We start from the raw sequence: 11,060 nt of genomic DNA, 5'->3' as shown, positions 1-11,060 counted from the left end.
TTTTTTTTTTTTTTCTGAGTACAACCGAACTGGATAACATCTGTTTGGCTTGTATTTCGATCATCGTACTACAGTGCAACATTACCGTATTTGTTATAAATGGCGTTATGTATAGAATAGAACTGAGATATCTTAATGTAATAACTTTATTCGCTATAGATCAGAGATCAATATAGATTAAAGATCAATTGGGAAATATACCGTTAAATTTAAACCTAATTATGACTGAAGCTGAGAAACTGTTCAAGCTGCTAATGACTATTATCGTACATCGGCAACAAGGATAAAACTGCAGTAAACGTCTGCCATCACACAACAACCATAGATAAAATTGGGATACAATCATTTTAATCAAAACTACTGTGCTTGAAAGAACACATTTTACTGTTGGTTTCACGCCGATATAAGATAAATAACGTAAAGTTCGTATTACGATGATATAAAGGATTACGTATTGCGAACGGAATCACGTAATTTTTTTACGCAATAAACATGCCGCCAACGTAATCTGTTAACGAAAAAAATAGTAGTTCACATTCACAACGAGACATATTCAATAAATATTTCCACCTAAAAACACGCTGTATAAGTAAAAATAACTGTCTCATATAAGTCAAGTATCTAGATATTCGTTTATGCTAACTAGAGCAAGAGCATTCGCTCAGAATTGCGTTATGGTGAAACAGACTCGTATTCATCAGCTGATTTCAAACCACAACATTGGCCGCTCCGCGGATGACGGCTTAAGTTTGCCGTAGTATTTTAAAATACAATAATATGAGAATACATACAATATTCTTGGATACAGTGAATAACGTATAACTTTTTAAGGATTTATGGAAAAGAGGAAAAGATGCATAATAATAAAATAACACAATGCATTTTTCGGAACTGGCGGACAAGAACGAACATGAAAAACCATCCCCTGACAACGTGGAGCGTAGTTACAAAGGCTGCCTTAATTTGTATCTTATTTCTGTACAAAAATGAAAATACCTTTACGCAATATATTTTCATACATTTTAAAACATAAAAGTATAAACATTTGAAAATCGACACATCGATGGCTAAATTTACACTTTTTTTTTTTTCAACACAACAATCGATATTTTTGGAAGAGCGGCAGACGGCGGCAAAAAAAGTGCAAATTAGCGATCGATGTGTCGATTTATAATGTTTATGCTTTTATGTTTAAAATGTGTATGAAAAATGTATTATGAATAGGGTATTTTTATTTCTGTGCAGAAATATGATAAAAAGGCAGCTTTTGAAACTCCCCTTCAAGTTATCGACTACGAAGTGTTTTTCAAGTTCGTTCTTGTATGCCGCCGCGGCATACAAGAACGAACTTGAAAAACACTCGTAGTCGATAACTTGAAGGGGAGTTTCAAAAGCTGCCTTTTTATCATATTTCTGCACAGAAATAAAAATACCCTATTCGTAATACATTTTCATACACATTTTAAACATATAAGCATAAACATTTATAAAATCGACATCGATCGCTAATTTGCACTTTTTTTAAATCGTATTTTCGGAAGAGCGGCAGGCGCGGCTTACAAGAAAGAACATGAAAAAACATCGTATTCGGTATCGTGAAGGCAGTTTCAAAGCTGCCTTTGTATCATATTTCTGTACAAAAATAAAAATGCTTTCACATAAATACATTTTCACACACATTTTTAAACAAAAAGCATGAACAATTATGAATCGACACATCCATAGCTAAATTTGCACTTATGTAACTCGATATTTTCGGCATAGAACAGCGTCAGAGGCATATATTTTACCCTAATACCTACGTAATAACTCTCCATAAAATTTGTTAATATAATTTGCATAACCTTTATGGTCTGAACGGCATTTCTACATATGTATGAACTCGTTAGACAACGGCGCTAGCGGCGCTGTTAACTGAAATTTGTGCCGTAAATATACCTTTAAAATGCCTTATTTTTTTTATGAATATTTTTGACGACCGCCGTAAAACCGATTCGCCGTTGAGTGATTTGCGCTGTTAACCGCGGGCCGCCTGTATTTGCATCTCATTACTTGAAAGACAGTTCGTGTGACATATGAGAAGTGTTTTTTCTCTGGGTCCTTTCGTATCGGCGGATACGATTCTGGGTACGGTGCCGACACCAATCCTTAAAAGTATATACTTTTCTTCTTTTTAGATATGGTCTGGAGTCTCTTCGAACAATGGAGGACTTGGTTTAGCACGGGCGGCCGTCTATGTTGTTTCAGTAAGAGAATCTTGTCATATCTAATTAGATGAGTATAATTTTTTTTTTTAGAAATTATGTATGTGTGCGTAGTGGTTTTTGAGTTGCGGTTGTTGTGAAGATTCGGGGATAACTCGGAACAATCCTTAGTTCTAACATATGGTTAGGATCACTTGGTCGGGATTGGTTGTGTGCTCCTTCATAAGGTGTATTGTCATATAAGTGGATCGCACCCATTGACAAAGTCCCTTTCAGGCTCTGCCGAGTAAGCGGATAAGACCCCATCGGCAGACCCACAAGAACTCTTGGCCATAGATCATATATCTCGCTAAAGTTTCTTGAGGTGATGCAGACTACTGGGCAAACACCCATGAAGTCTACCACCTATCAGGTAGGAACCAAGGTTTTATTTATACCTACAACATAGTTGTTTACCTGCCTATTCCATATAGTAGCTGTCTCTTACCCTCCACCAAAGGGTGCCAATCAGCTATGTATATATCTGACAGGTAAGTTGATTGTATGAAAATGGTATTGTTATGTTACAATAAGTTTCATACATACTTACCTGGCAGATATATCAATTAAAGGCCCACCCAGCCTCCCCGCAGGAGACAGGTGGAAGAGAGAAAATATGATATAAAACGGAATGGTTCCTAGTCCTGCCGCCCAGGGCAGGCCGGTAGATCACCTGACCTACCTGTAGCGAGTGGCGCGAAATTTTATTTCTGTCGGGGACGACGGAGTCTTAGCTATGTATATATCTGCCAGGTAAGTATGTATGAAACTTAATTGTAACATAACAATATCATTTTCTGGAGCATGACCGTAAACATGATGGGCAAGTGAAGAACTTCACTGATGGATCAAAGTCTGATAGTGGAGTTGGGTGTGCATTGTGCATGGGAATGAAATTACGAGGCAAAATTGCCTGAGTCAGCTTCCATATTCTGCAGAGTTTGTCAGCTTTAGTTAAAGCTTTAGAAATTATTCATAATAAGAAAAAATTTTGTAAGTATATAGTGACTCAAAAAGTGCATTAGATTCATTAAAGCAGCTGTATACAATTCATCCTCTGGTACAAAAAAAGCCCAGGAGTGGCTCTTTGGATTTCGTGTCGCAGGAAATTGGTATGTTTCTGCTGGATCCCGGCTCATGTTGGAATTCGTGGGAATGAGGCAGGCAGACAGATATGCAAAGGAAGCGGCTGTGAGTAATTTGTACCAGATAACCAAAGTGCCACATATAGATATGAAGAGATCCATCAAGTCGTACATCTTGAGGAATGGCAAGAGAGATGGTCCTCCCCTCTCTTAGCCAACAATAAAAAATATAAGCAGATATAAGGAAAAGCATTGAAAAATGGCCCTCTTCTTTTCAAAAAGAGAGGAGAACAGAAATTGTTTTGGGGGTCGACTTCGTATTGGGCACACTAGGATAACCCATAAATTTATTTTTAGAAGGAGGCAGTGCACCAGTATGTGGTTAGTGTAATGCAACATTTATCAGTGGAGGCACATCTTGGTGCATTGTGTATTACAGAGAACAGAGGCAGAGATTCCACCTTGATGGAAAATCTCTTGCCGATGTTCTAGATGACAAAGCAGATGGGTTTCTGCACTAGTAGGCACTGTGATTTTTTAAAATGTATTGAAATTTTTTATGAAGTTTAATTGATGTCAAATTTTAACTCATTGATTTTATTTTTTTGTGTGTTTGGAATTTTAATTTTATTTTATGATTTTATTTTATTTTTGTATTTTTTGTTCATAGTCATCATTTTAAGTACCTGATTATTATTAAAAATTTTATTTGCTGTTTTAAATAAATTAAAGTTAAAATGATTTGAAAATGGATGTATGCATGTCAGTTTTTTTTTTTTTTTTTTTTTTTTTTTTTTTTTTCTCTGTATTTTGGTTTTTTATGTGTGTTTGTGTGACTTCGGCTGTGGATTCTTTGGTTGCAGTATGAGTGGTTTTGAGTGAGAGTGAATGGTTTTGGTTTGGTTGATATGTGATGTGAGATCGTCTTGGTCCTGGTTGTGTGTCGTTCGGTGTTTTTAATTGCAGTTTTAGTTGGTCATTTGTGTGAGGTTTTAATTGATTCATGTATCATTCATCTAATTCATTTCATTATCATATAATACTGCAGCGCTGAATGACCTTTGCAGGTCCCAGCGCTTGGGCTATGCCCTAAAATTTCATAATCATCAATCAGAAACCGTCGATCCCTGACGACAGGTTCGAGTCTTTCACGATCCCTTCCCTAATGGACTTCACCGATAACGATGCGGATGAGATGCTGATTTGTCCTGTGAGGGCGCTACGGTGCTATCTGAAGAGAACTCGGCACCTCAGGCCTGAGTGTCGATGCCTATTCGTTAGCACCGGGGTAACCAAGAAAGAGGTATCCAAGAACACTCTTTCTTTCTGGCTGCGTGAGGGGTGATCAGGATCCGGGCTAAATGAGGCTGATGGTAGTAACCGACCATTCCGTTTACGGCCCACCATCCGAGTAGCCCCCATCCGAGAGCCCACGAAGTCAGAAGTATTGGCCCGTCAATGGCGTTCCGTAAGAACTTCTCCATGGCGCAGGTCCTGAAGGCAGGTGTCTGGGCCAACCAGACCACCTTCACCTCCTTCTACCTTCGGGATATTGCCGACAGGTCCTTGGATACCTTTTCCTTGGGACCCGTGGTGGCTGCTCAACAAGTTGTGTAGCTAACCCAGACCCTCGCAGGCTGAACAGCATTGAGTCCTGGTGTGACTGTGAGAATGGATGTGAGAATGAGTGAGTGACTGGCTTCTCTTCCCATCTTTTTCTTCTCCTCACTATGCTGGATGAGGACGAGATGCAGGTGAGCTATACGACAGAGCCCCATCCTATCCCTTTCACTAGGGATAGGAGCGAATATCCCCACTTCCTCCTACAAGGGGGGAAGTGGATGCCAACAAAGAGACAAACCATAACCCTTTTATATTTGCTCCTGTACAGGAACAAGTTCTTACATTGCTGGTACGAAGAGACACGCTTGCCTCTTTCTTAGTACTCGGTCCAGAGGTCTGACCATTGATCCTGCGGTGCACACCCCGATCAATCGGACAGAGGCTTGGATCCCTCCCTCGCTCCTTCAGATAGAGGATCCCTTGCTCTCCTCTCTCGCAGTGGGCGTCTTCGAAGAAGAGGAAGGAGTTTGGTCTCGTCAAGATGTCCACTTCGCTTTCTACGAAGGGAGCGTTTAATAGAATCCATGACTTGATGAATTCCAGAATAACTTTAAGCAGATTTCGGTGTCATAAAACGCCTCTTCTGCGTTCGGGTACTGCGCTGCCAAGAAGGGGAACATTAAGGTCCTACTGCCGTAAACCCGTCTCTGATCAGGGATCCTGCCCCTTCCTCGATTTCTGCGGGAATCTGGAAGACTATATGCTCGAATTCCTGGATTACATTTTGTCATGTAAGTGGGTTTCCCCCATTAGCAAGATACTAATTGTTTGTCAAGTAAGTGGGTTTCCCCCATTGACAAGATACTAAACGTTTTGTCAAGTAAGTGGGGGACCCCTCATTGACAAAAAATAAACTCTTTGTCTCGTAAATGGGTTAGTTCTCATTGACAAAGATCTTAATAACATTTTATCGCGTAAGCTGATAAGCTCTCATTGACAAAATTCGGAAGAGCTATCATTCATTAGTCAGAGGCTCATCCAGGCAAAAGACTTGTAGACTACGTCCATGAAGTCTTATGTCCATTTACATAAGAACCTTGAACTGTCCTTTTCGATCCTCGGTTCTCACTTGAGGATCTCCATTCGAATAATATTAATTCGTTCTCTTGGCAAAGAGAACAAAGACATTCGATTTTCATTCTCTCTCTCTTCCTCGTCGAGGAAAGAATGTAGTAGAGAATTAGATGTCCAAGTGACTACAATATTTACGTATTTTATCTTTGCGTTATATTACTACTGTATGGTTCAAGTCATATATGCATATCGTAGTTACCTCTACGGATGGCAACCGAAAGGACTGTTGTTCTAAGTGTATTTAATCGGTACTCCCTGCAACCTTCCAGGAGTTTCCGGTGTAAGGACAACGCTAAAAGGTATTGTTACGACAACACCAACTCAGCTTCTGCATTTAGCGAATTCTGTTTCATTTAAATATGCCTGCTTGAGAGTTTCCTTCTGCTCGATAATAATATCAAACCTATTCCTTCGTAGAATGGAGTAGCTGGCAACTCAGGCAGAATAGTGCGAGACGATGAATGAAGGCTGCTGTCACTGTGGATAACGCAGTACCAGCTAGTTCTCTGCCATGCGCAGTCGGTTACGTCTCTCTCTCCTGCGGGAATGACTGACTAACCGTATCTCTGCCCTACAATCACGGACTTTAGCCTCGGGTTGAGAGGATTTCTAGTAATCATGAATGAACACGACTTCCGTTTACTAAGAAATTTTCAACAGAGAAATCTCTTAGACCTGTTCGGTGCTGGTTACCACACTGTAACAGAATTCTGTACGAGTCTACCGCGGCATAGCACTATAATAATGCTCTCCTGCTTATGCAAAGCGCAGCCTAGTTATTGGGAAGGAAGCATGCTTAGTGAGGGAATGGATGAGTCTGCTGGGGACCATTTCCTTGCTGGAGAAGCTTGTTTCCCTGAATGGACTGCAATTCAGACCTCTACAGTTTTTCCTACCGGAGAACTTAAATAACATCAAAGATCTAGAAATAATTCTGAACATCTCTCAGTGGGTTGAGGATCACCTCAGGTGATAGCGAGAGGGTGCCAGGCATCCGGACAGAGGTACAGATGTCCTGGCACATAATCTAAAAGAATTGGAAGCAATTTGGTTGGCTCTCCAGTTCCTAGAAGAGCGAGTTTTGGGCCGAGTGGTCCAGATCATCTCAGATAATTCCGCAGCTCTCTCATATCCCAAGAAGAGAGAGATGGTTATGGGCATAGGCACGGAACGTAACGATCCTCAAGAGGTTCGTTACACGATTGCAGCACGTCCGTGCGGATCTTCTCGATTGACGACAGCAACTACTGACGTCTGAGTAATCCTCGCTTAGAAGTATGTCGAGAGTGGTGGGGACTCTGGGGACGTCCTTTCGTAGATTTCTTCGCAATGTTGAAGACAAAGAGGCTTCCTCTAGGTTGCTCCCTTATTTTCGATCCGAGAGCGGTAGCAATAGACGCCATCCTATAGTATGGAATGGGGATAGTTGGTTAGTCTCTTTTTTTTCCCCTATTCAAAAGCTTAGGAAATATAATAAGTAATTGCTGGCATCAGAGGAGCGAGAAAGACGCTGATCGCCCCAAGTTGGCCTGCGAGAGGCTGGATTCACAAGGAGGTCACGTCCTTCATAGAGCACTTTCCAAGGACCTTCCGAGAGACTTCTCTCGGAAGGGTCTAACAGCCTCACTTCGAGAGTTACCTAAAACCTCTCCGCTCTGAGTCTTAATGCGTTCAGACTGTCGAGAAGTGAGAGGATCTTCAAGATTAATGGCAAGTCTCATTGCCAAGGCAAAGCAGTGCTGCCTATCTTGAAGTGTACCAATCGGAGTGGGCCGTTTCTGGAGATAGTGCAGGAGGAATGACTGTTCCTCCACCTTGACCTCTGTGAATTACTTTACCGTCTTCCCTTTCCGTTTGAAGTATGGGATAAGCGAGCAGTCCTAACTATTGTAGAATACGGAAATATGTTGTTGACGGCCTCTAGGCTCAGAGATTTGGATCTGTCAAACAACAAAGCCCTTCACGATCTTTGAGGTCTGTGGAAATCTTGAAATTGTCTAGATCGAAGCTTCCGGCATGGAACTTAGACGTAGTCTGAAGTTCCTGATGTCAAAGCATTTCGAACCTCTCCTTTCTGTAAACTTAATGCACGTGACCAGAAAGGCTAATTTCATACAATCAACTTACCTGTCAGATATATACTTAGCTATAGACTCCGTCGTCCCCGACAGAAATTCAAATTTTGCGCCACTCGCTACAGGTAGGTCAGGTGATCTACCGCCCTGCCCTGGGTGGCAGGACTAGGAACCATTCCTGTTTTCTATCAGATTTTCTCTGTCGCCGGTGGTATCAACATTGTTGTTACTACCTCCTGACTAAAATTCGTTTTTTCAAGGCAATTGATCTTCTTTCGACTGATATTTTGGTGACGTACCTGGATCGTTGTTTTGGCATTCGCTACCGTGGACTGGATTTGGACTTGCTTTTGATTTTTCTGCAGAATGTTTGATTCGAGTGTTGGTGTGAGAGTTTGTGTGAATGTAGGCTGCAAGGTGAGGATACCGAAGGCTTCGGTTGATCCTCACACTGTATGCCGTAAGTGTAGAGGGGTTGATTGTTCTTTAGCTAACACCTGTCATGAGTGTGAAAGGTTGAGTGCTGAGGAATGAAAGACTCTAACTTCTTACTTGAAGAAGTTAGTGAGGGATAGAGTAAGAAGAGCTGCATCTAAGGGTGTGGGTAGTATAAGGCCTATTGAGCCTTTTCCTGATTCTAACTCTTCTGTACATCATGTATTTGATTCTCCCTCTGTATCAGGGCCCTCACAGGCTTTTCCTTCAGATTCGGCTTCTGAGATCGCTGATCTGAAGGCTACTCTTCAAAGGATGAAATCCAAAATGGCTGCCTTGGAAGGTAAGGATAGTGAAAGTGACTTGTTAAGTGAAGTGAGTGCCCCCAGTGTTGTGGAGGGGGTGTCTGACCGTCTCTGCGACGCTCCCAGGCCTAGCCTAGACCTCTTCCAAGCTCCCTTAGCCCAGAGGAGAATGGAAAGTCGAAAGCCTTACGGAGGTTGTGTGAGAATCCCCCCACCGGTCCAGGCGTCCCTTCAGCAGGCTCTGTAGCGCAACAGACTGCTAAGGACCGCTTTCGAAAAAGCGTCCTCCGAGAGTGCTTCTCGTCGTCTGGTTCTCCTTCACCTAAACGAGGGTGGAAGGATTCGGACCTTTCCAGGCCCCTGAAAAGGCACTGGAAAGAGCCTTCGTTCGACTCGAGTCCCGAGCGCTTCTCTGAGGAAGCTCCCTCCTCGATCAAGAAGGTGAAGTGTGTTTGACGTCTCCCTGTTCCGACAGAGAGGGTCAAACTCCTTCGAGGTCTCCCTCTCCAAGAGGATCCTTTTGGCTGTACAAGAACAGCTTGCTTCCTTGGTTGGAGTGCTTTCGAAAGATCCTCCTCGCAAGAAGGACGTCAGACTTCCTGTCAAGAAGTCTCGTCTTCATTCTCCTGCCAGGCGCGAGGCGTCAGCCAGGCGCGAGATGCATAACGAACGTGAGACATCTTTCAGGCGCGAGATGTCAGCCAGGCGTGAAGCGCCAGCCAAGCGTGAGGATCCAACTTGCAGCGAAGCATCAGCCAGGCGCGAGGTGCCAGCCAAGCGCGAGGATCCGGCCAGGCGCGAGGCGTCAACCATGCGCGAGGCGCCAGCCAGGAGTGAGTGTGTTCAGCCAGGCGCGATGCCGGCCAGCAGGTGCGAGGACGCTTTCCAGCGCGGAGGGAGTCAGCTAGGTGCGAGGCCGCCAGCCAGGCGCGAGACGCCAGCTTTGTTACAGGATCGAACTAGGAGTCCCTCTCCGGTTAGGAGTTTGTCTCCTTCAGAGAGAGATGTTTGGAAAGATCCTCCAGACTTCAAGGCTGATTCTCCTTCTGATCCTTTTATAGACGAAGGTTCAGAAGACGAGGCTCACGGTAGAGAAGGACTTTCGAACTACAAAGTCTTGACAGCCCTTCTTCTACAGGAATATGGAGATTCCTTAACTCCTGCTGCTCCTCCTTCTCCGCGCTCGCTCTTTTCAAGTTCTAAGGCGCCGAAGTCTTCTTCTTTTCTCAAGATGAGACCGACCATCTCTATGAAGAGAGCGCTCCAGTCTCTCAATACCTGGATGAAGACGAAGAAGGATATGGTCAGAACTGTCTTTTGTATGCCCCCTGCTAGGCTTACAGGCAGAAGGGGTATCTGGTACCGGACAGGAGAGAATATGGGACTTTCTCTCCCTGCTTCTGCGGAAGGGGATTTTTCTAGCCTGGTGGATGCGTCTAGAAGGCAGGGCCTGAACTCGGCTCGTGTGACTTGGGGCCTTTCAGAGCTTGATCATCTCCTCAAGGGACTCTTCCAGGTATTGGAAGTATTCAATTTCTTGGATTGGTCCCTTAGGGTGATGGCCAAAAAGGCCCATGACTCGGAGGGTCTCGACCCTGAAGTTCTCCTCTGCATCTTGTCATGCATAGACAAGGCGGTGCAGGATGGCTCGGGAGAAGTCTCCTCTCTCTTTGGAGCGGGACTCTTAAAGAAGAGGGCTGTTTTCAGCGCTTTTCTAACCAAATCGGTATCTCACTCACAAAGAGCAGCTTTGGTGTTTGCTCCCATGTCTGACTTTTTGTTCCCTTCTCAGTTGGTGAAGGACATTTCCCGTTCACTAACTGAGAAGGCGACCCAGGAAACTTCTTCAGTCTTCCAGGAACAAGAGGCCTGTTGTAATGGGAGAGAAGAAAAAAGGGACGAGTACTTCTCTTCAGCCCTTTCGAGGGGGCCCTCCCTCCAGAGCTCCCTCAACAAGGAAAGCACCTGAGAAAAGAGGTAGATCTTCCTTCCGTCCCTTTAAAAGGGGGAAATAATATGACGAGCCTCCAAAACACCAAGTAGGTGCCAGGCCTCCTAGGATTTGCGGAGGCCTGGGCACACACAGATGCCGACGCTTGGTCGATGTCTGTGATAAAGAAGGGATATTTCATCTCCTTCCAGGACAATCCTCCTCTGACTTCACTCCGCAGGTGTGTCCGCCAATTACAAGGACCCTGTTCTGAGAGATACTCTTTGGCT

This window comes from Macrobrachium nipponense, chromosome 40, assembly GCF_015104395.2.
Source record: "Macrobrachium nipponense isolate FS-2020 chromosome 40, ASM1510439v2, whole genome shotgun sequence".
Taxonomy (NCBI): domain Eukaryota; kingdom Metazoa; phylum Arthropoda; class Malacostraca; order Decapoda; family Palaemonidae; genus Macrobrachium; species Macrobrachium nipponense.
Note: the sequence above shows the minus strand (reverse complement) of the source record.